The sequence below is a fragment of the Anser brachyrhynchus genome, assembly GCF_964034855.1.
Source record: "Anser brachyrhynchus genome assembly, chromosome: 2".
Taxonomy (NCBI): Eukaryota; Metazoa; Chordata; class Aves; order Anseriformes; family Anatidae; genus Anser; species Anser brachyrhynchus.
This window is the reverse complement of record NC_137695.1, coordinates 132,479,877-132,488,877: the sequence shown is the minus strand read 5'-3', so window position 1 is coordinate 132,488,877 and position 9,001 is coordinate 132,479,877. Positions and strand designations below refer to the sequence as shown.

At 33.9% G+C, this 9,001-nt stretch overlaps 1 long non-coding RNA gene across 1 annotated transcript; it reads right to left on the bottom strand.

The window, feature by feature from the left end:
* Positions 1-352: 352 nt before the first annotated feature.
* Positions 353-8,412, bottom strand: LOC308191368. Its single transcript, XR_013947920.1, has 3 exons — positions 7,481-8,412; positions 4,291-4,369; positions 353-1,475 (listed from the first exon to the last, which is right to left on the bottom strand). It is a non-coding gene; the product is annotated as an uncharacterized lncRNA (long non-coding RNA).
* Positions 8,413-9,001: the final 589 nt, after the last annotated feature.

The window sequence follows — 9,001 nt, the reverse complement described above, 5'->3', positions numbered from 1 at the left end:
AGATAAATATATAAATAAATAAAGCTTTAACTTTATTTCAGGCAAAAAAAATCTAACTCATTTTCAACATGAATTATTCAAAGGTAACCTTGATTTGAACCATAATATATGATGATCATTCTGCTCAACAGAAATGTTTGAATTAAGGACTGATCCGTAGAGAAGAATGTGAATTTTCTTAATATGAATTAAAAAGCTAGAGCCTTAAGACTTCATACTCATGCCCACTGCAATAGAACTGATAATAGAAATTATTTACAAAATGATTTAAACAGAAGTATGCATTAAAAAAATCTTAAACTGAAGGAAAAATTATTTTATGAAGAACATCTCTAACAAACAAAAAAAAAAAACCAAAATATTTGTTATCATAAAACCTTATTTCCCATGGGAAAAACAGGAATGTACAATTTCAACTGAACAAACACTGCATTTTAAATTATGCTTACTGTATCTCCTATAGCTTGAGTTATGAATATGCAGACAGGATTTTTTGTAGTAGTTCTACATTAATTTTAACATCAGAGGCCATAAAATAAATTTAGAAATGTAAAATCACAGAAAATAATGGTCCTTGCTGAGTTGAATAGCCAACAGAGCAGTTTGATCCAAGAAGGTTAGATGAATAAGACCTGGTATGCACCCACAAAATATTTCATCCTTTCTTAACTTCCTTGTGCAAAAGGTTCTGATCTTTAAACACTTTTAATTGGAAGCATTTCATAATGTGTATGGTAAAGATGTTGTATCTATCTGTAGTTTTTTAATCTCATTTCCATGGAGATTATTCTGTTTTCCATAATGAACAGCTTATTTCATGTCTTCCCCATCTTGTCATTTCGAGGCTAAACAACTTCTGTTCTTCCTATCTTTCCTCATAAATCCTATTTTCTAAACTTCTGGTCATTGCTCTTTTTTTCTCTTCTGAATTCTCTGCTTCAGGTCCAAGCCATTTTTGAAATAATGTACTAAGAAAAACTTCACAAAAAAACTGCACAAAACTTCAATTGAGACATTATGAGTATATCATATTTGTCATACACAACCTTCTTGCTCTTTCATCCTAGGAAGATCTTGATTTTTCGTACTTGTGAGGGCTAGCTGACAGATGTCACTTATTTGGCAATCTTTGTCCTTTCTGCTTCTAAAAAGCTGTGTTACTACTTGAAAGTTCCTACTTCAAGTTCATGCTACTTATGATCTTAAAAAAAATGTTTGGTTCTGTCTTTCTGCATACATATACACAATGATAACATGGGCAATGATTGCAGAAGCTTCACCATAAGACCAAAGTATTTATACCACAAAACAAACAAACAAACAAACAACAACAAAAAATAACTGCCTAGCTAGCAGCAAACAAAAGCATTATTAATTTCTTATCTGAAAGAGGAAGAAGGACAGCATCAGCATTATGGTGAATTTTTGTTGGAACCCTCTGGTAGCTATACCATGTGTATGAATCTGGATGTGCCCTGAAAAGAAGAAAAATAATATTAATGATATATACAATTAATATTATTTTAATATATTAATATTAATAATAAGATATATTGTATTATAATGTTATATTGTTATATTATATAATATTAATAATACGTAATATTAATAATATATATGTGTATATATTTACGTATTTATATATATATATTTAAATTCAGGACAAAAAAATAACAGTCACATTAGAAGCTGAATATGCTGATGTTTATGATCATATAGCATATCTTTTATTATTAAATCTGCATTTAGTTAACAGCAGTGAATATCTGGAGCTTTTTATTGTCACCTGAGGATTTAAGCTAACATATGACAAACTAAAAATAATATTTAAACTTATACTTGAAAAAAATAATTAGAAGTCCATAGCAACAGCTGTTTAGATCAGTCCATAAGGACTGTTAATAGATATTCCTTCAAACATTTATCCATGGCTTTAAAATTCATAATAGTATTATTTCAAAAGTTGCAAAAATGGAAAAGTGAGAAAAGCTATATGGAAAAGTTCCCAGGGCAAAGACAGCAACTGAATTATTTATGTTTGTACGAGCAAAGCATTCTAAATATAAATAAAGTGATTTTTTGCTTTCTCTGGTTTGTATATTTTTAGACCTGAATGTAAATCTGAAAGAATTAGTATTACTATAGCAACCAAGATCCAGCCCTGCATATATACTACACAAAGAATAATAATTTTGATCTTAGTGAGTAAAAATCAACAATACCAAAACTGGATTATAAAGTAGAATACAGAGATTGTAGACACAGGAAATGGATTTTTTTCTGAATACATTCAGATATCTGAACTAGTTATCAAACCACCCTTTATGCTCATTACAGATAAGTAGCCGTTTCTAGAATATGATTCAGTATATAATAACAGTACCTCAAAGAGATTACACGAGTTGTGTTTTAAAAATTCCCCTTCTCCCCCCCCCCCCCCCCCCCCCCCCTTTTTTTTTTTTCCTACAGTTACTGTAAAAGCAAGTGAGGGTGACTAGGTATGGAGAGCTCTACACTGGCAGCATCTCACCTTAGGTAAAATGAATCCCTCCTAAGGCTGTTCACAGAGAGAGAGTGGTTAAGTAACTGCTTTACTGGGTTTCCTAAAAATGCACTTGTGAACTGTGCAGGTTGTCAGAATGATGCCTGAAGCTGAGTTATCATTTAGACAGAGAAAGCAATGGCCATGATAGCTCATACATCCTCAGGAGCATCTTACGTATACTTGAGTGCTCACTTGCACTGCTGTTGGATATTAGTTTCTGTGAAATGCATCCACTTTCAAATAGAATATGTACCAGGGAAATAGCATGTAAGTGAATACACATTATATTCCCATTGATGATCCTGTAGAATAATATTGGCATTTATGTCATTAAATTTTAATTCCATTGCTTTATGCCCTAGGGTGTCAAAATGTAACTAGTTATTGGGTGACAAGTGACTACCAGTTAGAAATCTCTATTCAAGGTACACAACAGTCATGAGGGAAATAAAAAATATATTGTAAAAAAAAATGAATAAAATTATAGGTTGGAATTATATAAGTATATAAATAAATACATAAACAAATAAAAAGCTAAAGTAGTATTTCAACTAGGAAAACTTTTATATATATATTTTATTTTGAAATGAATAAGCCTTAAAGAAAGCCTTTACAATAAATTCAATTATTTCAAAAACTCCAAATATAAGAAAGCTCCTTAATCTCTTCCAAGAAAATTATTCAGGGAACCTGACAGATTTTAACATGAGTTTTTTCTTCTTATCAATATGCAATATTTTAACATTAGTCTTGTTACAGTACAAAGAGTGTGCCGGGGGGGGGGGGGGGGGGGGGGGGATTAAATTTTAAAAAAATCCATGAAGACTGTATCTTGCCTTCACTGTGAAAGAACCAGCCTTTTACAAGTGCACAATGATCCACCACTGAGTGGACCTTTATTTATAAAACTCTCTGCCCAGAACGAGTTAAATTGTAGGCATCATTAATCATACAAGAGCACAGTTCTCATCTGTAGATTGGTCAAAAAATAATAATACTCTTGCCAAAGGACTTGATTTGAAGCTCAGAAGCTAGGAAAAATAGTCTCAATTGTCCATGGGGAAATCGTATGGGAAACAGTTGATCTTACTTTTACTAGAATTTAAAATACTTTACAGTACACCAAAAAATTTACGGGAGGCAAATGTTTATATATCTTCTCTAGGTAACGATATAGCTCTTGTTCTCAACACAACTAGAATCTTTCTTAAATACATATTATTATTCAACACACAGAAACATGCCTGCTCCTTGGTTCTCTGTATAAAATAAAAGAATAAAAGAAGGGAAGGGAAGGGAAGGGAAGGGAAGGGAAGGGAAGGGAAGGGAAGGGAAGGGAAGGGAAGGGAAGGGAAGGGAAGGGAAGGGAAGGGAAGGGAAGGGAAGGGAAGGGAAGGGAAGGGAAGGGAAGGGAAGGGAAGGGAAGGGAAGGGAAGGGAAGGGAAGGGAAGGGAAGGGAAGGGAAGGGAAGGGAAGGGAAGGGAAGGGAAGGGAAGGGAAGGGAAGGGAAGGGAAGGGAAGGGAAGGGAAGGGAAAAATATTAAAATTGTTTCATTATTAATATCTTAGTATATTGATGTTTCCCAGAACATGTTTTTCTTTCTTGTCAATGAATGTTTTAAAATAAGCAAACAAAAAAAATTAAATCATTGTCCATCCTTTCTTTTCCCTTAAAACTTTGGAATGAATTAAATCCTGAAAAGAACCTTTCACTATCAGAATGGGATTAATATCAAATATCCTACCGTATATTCTCTGAGGACTATGCACTCTTGGAACTTCTTGGAGGTATATAGCCATCTATCTGATGGTGATGGTTAATGCCTATAAATAAAAAGAAAAAAAAAAAAGAAACTGTATTAGTAGTAGCTAACTAACTACCATATTGAGAATCATAATAAAGTCCTTAAAATACTACTTTGGGAATGACAGTGATAGAGAATGAATTGTAGACAGGTCCACAACCACACTATATTGTAAGATGGAATGGGATGATTGCCTTCCTTAGTAAGGGCTTTCTCTACAAGTAACCCATTAAATATGTTTAAAAAGTAAATAATAATTAAAATATGTTTAAATATATTAATAATATAATATAATAATTAATAGTAATAAAAATATAATTTATAATATGTTTAAACAGTATAATAACAATTTAAAAAATCATTACACTATCTTGACTAGTAATACATTAAATAATTTATATATTTATATATATATATATTATGCCACAGTGGTCTAATCATGAATCTGTTTATCAATTTAAATCGTCAATCAATTTAAATAAGAGTAACCTAACAACTGAACTTGGAAAATATGTACAAGATCAGTCTGATCTATATATTACAGCAAATTAACTACATTCTAGAGCAAGGGCATTACTGAAACTAATGTGATCCTTGGACATATACATAAAGCTATGCTGCAATTTCTGTACATAACACAATGTGCAATAAAGAACTACGTCCATTCCTGATGCCAAGAAAATGTCAAAAATTAGAAAGGCTTCTTGATCATTGCTGAAGCAACCTAAATTAATCTCAAAAATATGCAGATGCAGGTGATATGTTTGTACATGAATTAGGACAGAAGTAACATAGGTACGTTATGCATATACAAGCAACAGCTTTATATACATACAATAGCTAAACCTCAGATTTTTGCTGTAAAGAATGAACTCTATTTCATAGAGTTTCATATATTTCATATATTTATAAGATAATGTTTAGCAATCTCTGCAGTTTAAGTTATTATATTATTTGCATTCTTCACTTCTCTAAAATATAGACTATTATATAGACTATTTCAAATACCTTTTACAATGTAAATGTTTCAATATGATAAATGTCAGGGCTTTTGATGTATCCACTGTATACCAAGGCTATACCTAATCCTTTTTCTCTCCTGTTTTCCATTTTTTTTTTCTTTTTCTTTTTTTTCACCCCCCTTCATTTCCAGCTTACTGCTTGTCTTAAAGAAGGTAAAAACTAACTTGGTGTGACTTGGGATCAGAGCTAAATTTTGTTGCCTAATGATAAAATTTAGCTACCTGTCTTCCTGATCTCTCGTGCCAAAGCATAAGAAAGACTCTGAAATGTGCCCTAAAATTTCTCTGCCTCTTCTATACATTTTTTTCCTGAATGTAATGGAAAATTTTCCTAATAAATTTTCCTGAATGAAGGGCAATCCTGACCTTTTTTAATAAGAGTTCTCCTAAAATGAAATAATGATTATTGTAAAGAACTTCAGTTTTAATAAAAGCTGAACTATTATATTTAGTATTTACTAAGAGCATAAGTACTGTAGGTTCAATTGCAAATATCAGGATTTCCATTTCTCATTTTAATGCCAGCAGGTTAACAATATTCAAAAATTAATCTTTCCTTTTACAAATTTATAATTATAAAAATGGATGGTAGGTGCAAACGTTTAAGCAGTTAAGCATCATTTTCTATGAATATAGATGAAATTACAGAACAAGAAAACTGTTTTATCCAATTTTTTTATATCCTATCATTAATCATTGTTAGGATAGACTAGTGCATGTTAAATGAGTCTTACATACTAAATACAATGCTTTGAAGTATCAAATTACTCTATTAGATCTGGAGAAATTAATTCTTCATTGGAATAGTCCTCTAAACTACTTTAAGATCTACAAAAGCTAAAAACTAAAGTATTTCATTTTTTTTTCACAGTATCAATCTATGTAACCTTTAAGAAAGCTGTACAGCTGAAAATATGATTATTACATGACTTCTCTATTTGTATTGACATGAAAGTCTTTAAAAGCATATCTGTCAGAAAACTTCAACCTATTTTGATGCATGTACAAAAAAATCTTATTAGTTTAAGCATGAGGGGAATGACAGCAAGCTAATAGTGTATTTTTTTAAAATCCATGGGCCTTTCAAAAGGAAAAGATAAAACAGAGCATGAAAAGTACGATCTATGTATACTAAAACTTCTGAAATTGCTTTTATATTCCAGGCAGCAAAAAGATGTGAGATTTTAAGGTAAACAGGGCATATATTACACATGTCTAGATAGATTTCAGGAAGAGGAGGGAAGAAGGGGAGGCACTTATGGTGTTTAAATCTAGAAGAAACATCTACTAACAAAAATATTAATTAACATGAAAGAAAGGCTGAGCCAGACTTGTGGTAGGTTTGCATCTCAAAAGTACAGTGGTGCAGGTCACTGCTGCAGTTTCATCACAGCTTTTTTTCACCAGGACAGACAACAGTGGAAGTAGGCAATGGGAGCACCAGTGTCTTTGACACACCTGAGAGAGGGTTGGTATATGTACATAGAAGCATAAACAAACACTTTTGTGTATTTATATACATGCAAATATATATTTATGCTTTTTTCTTCTTTTTTTTTTTTTTTCCAGAGAGTTGATATTTTCACTGTGATTTTTCAGGCTCCACCACAAATTAAATCTACATAAATATTTAATAATTGTAATAATATATAATTAGGCAGTGGACAGGCTTTCAGAATGTCTCAAACCCTGTCTTGATTATCATCTTAAAATTGAAATTCTTGAAATTCATTGGCTTGCTTACTGTGTCATAATTTTAGTCCATTATTTTGCTGATTGTCTATTATAGAACAATATCACACAAATGCAAACGACAGAATAAAACTCACCAAACTAATTCATTGATTTGAAAGAATTTCAATAGGATGCCAATGCTTTCGTCTGCTTATTTGTCCATTTAGAGCAATTTAAATAATAGTTTTGATTAAGCATAACATGATATGCAGAAGGAAAATTAAAAGGCTGCCAAGTGGGGGGAAAAAAAAGTGCATTTATATAGATTTTTTAAATTATTATTTTATTTTAAATTTAAATGAAGTGTAAAAGACATGTAGGAAAATTTTATGTTCTGCAGATGGGATATATCTTCAGGCATACACCTGCCATACCTTTTTGTAACATTATAATATCAAGCTGATGAAGAAAACAAACTAGAGCTGCTAGGGGAGGGGAACACTGATGTCAGCGTTAACAATGGCTGCCCAGACAATAAAAGGAACAAGTGTCAGCAGGAGAGTTTTTGAAGAGCAGCACAAAGGAATGTCAGCCAGTAAGTCAGTTTCATTAGGGGCTGTGGTGGTTTACTCAGCTGGGCAGCTGAGCTCCACCTCAGCTGCTCTCTCACTCCCCCTCCTCAAAGGGAAAGGGGGAGAAAATACAATGCAAAGGACCAAAGGGTGGAGATAAGGACGGGGAGATTGCTCAACAATTATTGTGACGGGCAAAACAGACTCAGAGTAGGGAGGTAGTAAAATTTATTGCCTATTACTAACAAGCTAGAGAAGTGAGAAACAAAGGAAATAAACCAAAAATACCTTCCCCCTATCCACCCTCTTCCACCTCCTCCCCCCGAGCAGCACAGGGAAATGGGGGAATGGGGGTTATGGTCAGTCTACAGCACTTCGTCTCCACAGCTCATCCACTCAGTCACTCTCATCCTTTGCGCTGTGGGGTCCCTCCCACAGGATGCCGTCCTTCCCGAAACGATCCTGTGTGGGCTTCCCACAAGCAGTCTCTTCAAGAACTGCTCCAGATATGGGTCCATACCACAGGGTCCATCCATCAGGAGCAAACTGATCTCTTTCTTCACTGACCTTGGCATCTACAAGGCTGTTTCTCACTCTCTCCCAGCTGCTGTTCCCCAGCACGTGTTTTTTTTTGTTTTTTTTTTTTTTGTTCCCTGTCTTAAATATGCTCTCACAGAGGCACAAACAATATCACTTATCTAACATCAGGCAGCTTCTGTATTCTTCTCACAGAAGCCACATCTATTTCCTGTCCGCTACCAAAGCCTTTCCACATAAACCCACTACCGTGGCACAATATAAATACGTAAATGTGCATAGAACAGAAAGAAAGCAGAGGGTAATGGAATTTTTAGCCCAGTCTCAGGGCTATGGCTCACATGACTGGAGTGCTGTAATGGATGGCTGCAGACTCTTCAGGAGAGGGGCAAGAAAGAAGAGGACGTGGGGTAGCCCTCTGTGTTAGCAAAGGTCTGGATTGCATGGAGCTTAGTTGTGGTGATAAAATGGTCGAATGTCTTTGACTGAGAGTCAGGAGAAAGGCCAACAAGGGAGATCTTGTGGTAGGACTATGTTAAAAACCACCCAACCAAGACAAAGAAACAGACAAAATATTCTATAAGCATCTAAGAGTAGTGTCACAATCACTAACACTTGTTCTCATGTAAGACTTCAACTTCCCAGACGTCTGCTGGAAATACAAAATAGTGGAAAAGAAGCAAAGTAAGAGATAACTGGAATGTGTGGAGGGTAACTACCTTATGCAAGTTGTGAGGGAACTGGCTCTGGAAGTTGGCCCACTTGGCCTGCTGTTTGTTAACAGGGAAAGTCTTATGTGCAGTGTGTTGGCTGGAGACTGTCTCAGACACAGCGAACATGACAGGA